A 3,903-nucleotide genomic window follows, 5' to 3' on the forward strand; every position below is an offset into this window, starting at 1 on the left:
CTCCCAGTACACACACACCCCCAGTGCTGGGACTGGGCTGTCTCCCTGCCCCAGTGCTCCCAGTAACCCCCCCAGTGCTGGGACTGGGTTGTCTCCCTGCCCCAGTGCTCCCAGTAAACCCCCCAGTGCCCTCCCAGTACCTCCCAGCCCATTGCTTTCAGTGCTCCCAGTTCCCTACTCAGCCCCAGAGCTCCCAGTGCCCTCCCAGTAACTCCCAGTGCCCTCCCAGTACCCCCCAGCCTACTTCCCCAGTGCTCCCAGTGCCGCCCCAGTGCTCCCAGTGACCCCCAGTCTCCCCCACCACAGCCAACAGATCCCACGATCCCCACAGGAGCAGGGCTCAGTCCCCTCCCAGCCCCTCAATTTTCCCGCTAGAAATGGGCATTTTGGTTAAATTAGCTTTTTTTTTTTTTTTCAAGAGCAGAAGTGTCTCTTTTTGTCAGTTCTGCCACCGGTAGATATTTTTTTCACTTTTTTTTTTTTTTTTTGTTAAAAACCAGCCAAAAAAACGGCCTAAAACCAGTTTCGCTTTCTGCCCTGGGACCTTTTTTTATTGATTTTTACAGGAAGTTTCTCAAACGGGGCTCAAATTTCATAATTTGGGGGGGTGGGGGGGAGGGAGCTCCCCTGGTTAATTTTCAACCCGAGGAGGGAATTTCATTACCTGATCCTCAGCGATCGATAACGTAGAAATTCCCCCAAAACCTTGATTATTTTTTTGCTTCTAAGCCTTTAAAACAAACAAAAATGAACGTTACGACCGCACCGCCATTTTTAACCAAATTCCATCGCTTTCGGCAATTTTCAGCCACTGGGATGGGTCTGACAGGGCCGTTTTATTTTGGGCCAAAAAAAGACGGAATGGATAGAAAAAAAACCAAACAAACCCCACAAATTTTTATTGGGTGAAAATGTGCTGAATTAAGAGACATCCAAGTGAGCAAAATTGGGGATTTTTGTGTTTTTGGGTTTTTTTGTCACAGCTGGGGAGAGACGGGGGCTGGCGCATGGGGGAGGGAAGGATAAAAATGGAAAAATCCATTAAAAATTGGGGGGGGGGGGAACGGATTTTACTGAAATTGTCTTTTCTGAGAGTTAAGAAGAAACCGTGACGTGGCAGCAAAGTTGGGGAGAAAAAGGAGAAATTCAGCACTGCTGAGAAATGCGACTGGTTTTGCACCGGTGAGTGGGGTTTTAACCTTTTTGCCGTGGTTATTTCAACTGAAAATCTCTTTTTTTTTTTTTTTGGCAAGTTTGGGGGTCAGAAGGATTTTATTTTTTTTTTTTTTTTTTTTTCTCAGGGATTTGTATATCATTAATAGGCAAAAAAAAAAATGGGTGCGTGGAGCTTCCGGATCCTCGCAAAAAAAAAAAAAAAAAGAGAAAAAGGAGGAGAAAAAGGAAAACGGGAAAATAATAAATTAAAAAGGAGCCGCGCGGCAGCGGAACTCACAGGAGAAGGTAAAAATTTGTATTTCGAGGGAAGAAAACCGCTAAAAATCTCTATTTTGTTTTAACCACCGGCAAGAAAATGCGCCGATAATACCATTTTCCCAACGTAAAACCCCTTTGGTTTATGTAAAACTGCAAAAAAACCACCATTTTGGTGGGTCAATTCACCTTTTTCCATTTATTTTATGATTCTTTCCCTGTTTTGGGGGGAATTTTTACCTAAAATTTACCCGTTGGCCGTTAGTCCAGACCCAAGTGCCTTCCACCAGCTGATCCATCACTCCCAGCCGATACGTGCTGCTGCTCTTAATATTATCCTACAAGAAATTCTTTCAAAAAAAGCGCAAAATTGGTTAAAACACACCCAAAAACCGTAATTCCGGTGAGCGACGGAACATCTCGAGGCTTTTGAGGTCATCGCCGCGATATCTAAGCAGGTTTTTTGGTAAATAGCCAATAATTTGGGTAGATTCAAGCAAAGCGCATATGCAGGACTCCAGAAAGATGTTGAATGTTTTTTTTTGGGGGGGGGGTCCGTTTTAGCACTTTTTTTTCTAATAAGAAGTCGTAGTCAACGGAATTCATTTTGACCGCCAACGCTTCTCTCCACCTCCAAATATCTCTGAGCCCATTGGCCAATCTTGATTAATTTGAGCCAAAAAACCAAATAATTTAGATTTCCTGTGTTGGCCAGAGTAGGAATTTTCCCAAAAAATGGGTATTTTGGGCCCGGTATAAGCTGAAAAACTGGTTGTTTTTCACTCAACTGACCTGCTTCGGCTTCGAGTTGATGATGACCAAGTGAGCGCCTTGGTTGGCGCAGATCTCCTGCATGTCCGACCAACTCATGGTCTCCGTTGAGAAGAAATAACAGCTTTTCTCTAAGATCTTCCAACCGGCCAAGCATTTCTTGTCATCCGTGACCAATCTGCAGATCAACGCTGGAAAGATGGAATAAAAAAAACCAAAAAAAACCAAAACCAAAACCCAGGAAAAAAGTCACCTTTTCTCCACTGGGAAAAACCTCCATGGATTCTTTAGCAAGGCGGTATCTCAAAGTTGGTGTAAATCACCCACATTTTCCATCCGTCTGAATTTTTGGGGTTCAAACCGGGAGGTTCCTCTCCCACTTAAAAAAAAAAAACCCACAGGTTTTCTCCACCGGGAAAAACCTCCACGGCTGCTTTAGCAAGGCGGTATCTCAAAATTGGTGTCAATCACCCAAATTTTCCATCTCTCTGCATTTTTTGGGGGGGTTCATACCGGGAGGTTTTGTCTCCTGGTGGGTCATCCCCCCTATTCTCATTTAATTAATCACCCGTTTGGAAGCAATTAAGGATTTTGCCCATTATATTTGATTTTTTTGCAGAATTTTCGGTAGGATTTACATCCCTCCCTCCCTTTAACAGCGATAACAGGATGGATTTTTCTCCCATTAAGATCCTCATCAGGAAAAATCCCGTGATATCCCAAGGGTTGGTCTGTTCCTTATTTACACCCTTTTGGGGCTAATTCGTTCAGAATTGGGGCACGAGCTTAGTCGGCGTCCGATCTACATCATTTACCCCAGTGTAATTCCCGGCAGAAATCAGCAATAACTCAGTCAACGCCGGCGTTGCTTTATTAAGCAGCACCAGGAGCTGCTCAAAAAGATAATTCAATTTTTCCTTAATTTGCACCAAACGGCAAAAACGGTGGCGAAAGAGCCAAAACACCGGAGAAAAAAAAACGCCGTTAAAACGTCATCATAGCGACACGAGTCCAAGGACTTACCGTTGGCTTGATTCTCCGTGTAGTTTGACCTCAAGAGCTTTAACTCTGCCATAATTTCTGTCTCTGAAATGAAAATGAAAGGGGAAAAAAAACCCAAATCCGCAGCTGGATCGTACCAAGGAATCAACGGCGGCTGATTTTGCCCAATTTATGGCTTTTTGGAAAGCCGAGGGGGCAAAACTTCCAGAGCAGATTTTAAATTTGTCCAATTTCTGCCTTTTTTTTGTGGGGGGTGGGGAGGGAAATGAGTGGAGAATTCCAGCGAGGATTTACACCCGGGAGCAAACGGGGAACACTGTTGGTGTGCGCAGGAGGAGGCAGCACTGGGGGCAATTTGGTGATAAAACCCCCAAATTTAAATACTGAGGTGGAATTAAAACAAAATCGTGACGACGGACGGGCTTTAGCTGCGACTCCCGCCTCGATGGACACTTAAAGTAGGAGCCGCATGTTAATTTTAACAGTGAAAGTGCTTTTTTTTGGAGCGTTTTAACCAAACTAGCTGCTTCCCAGCCTGGTGGGGACTCTTCCAGCGATTTGGTGATAAAAATCCACGGCGGTGAAATCCCAAATCTTCCAGCGGAGCCGCTGTCCGTGCCGGGAGGGGAATGCGGCAACGCGGCTTTTCGGCAAAACAGGCGTCACGCATCGGCACCCCCGAGTTGGGGATTTGCATAC

Source organism: Charadrius vociferus, unplaced genomic scaffold, assembly GCF_000708025.1.
Source record: "Charadrius vociferus isolate BGI_N301 unplaced genomic scaffold, ASM70802v2 scaffold1160, whole genome shotgun sequence".
Classification (NCBI taxonomy): Eukaryota; Metazoa; Chordata; class Aves; order Charadriiformes; family Charadriidae; genus Charadrius; species Charadrius vociferus.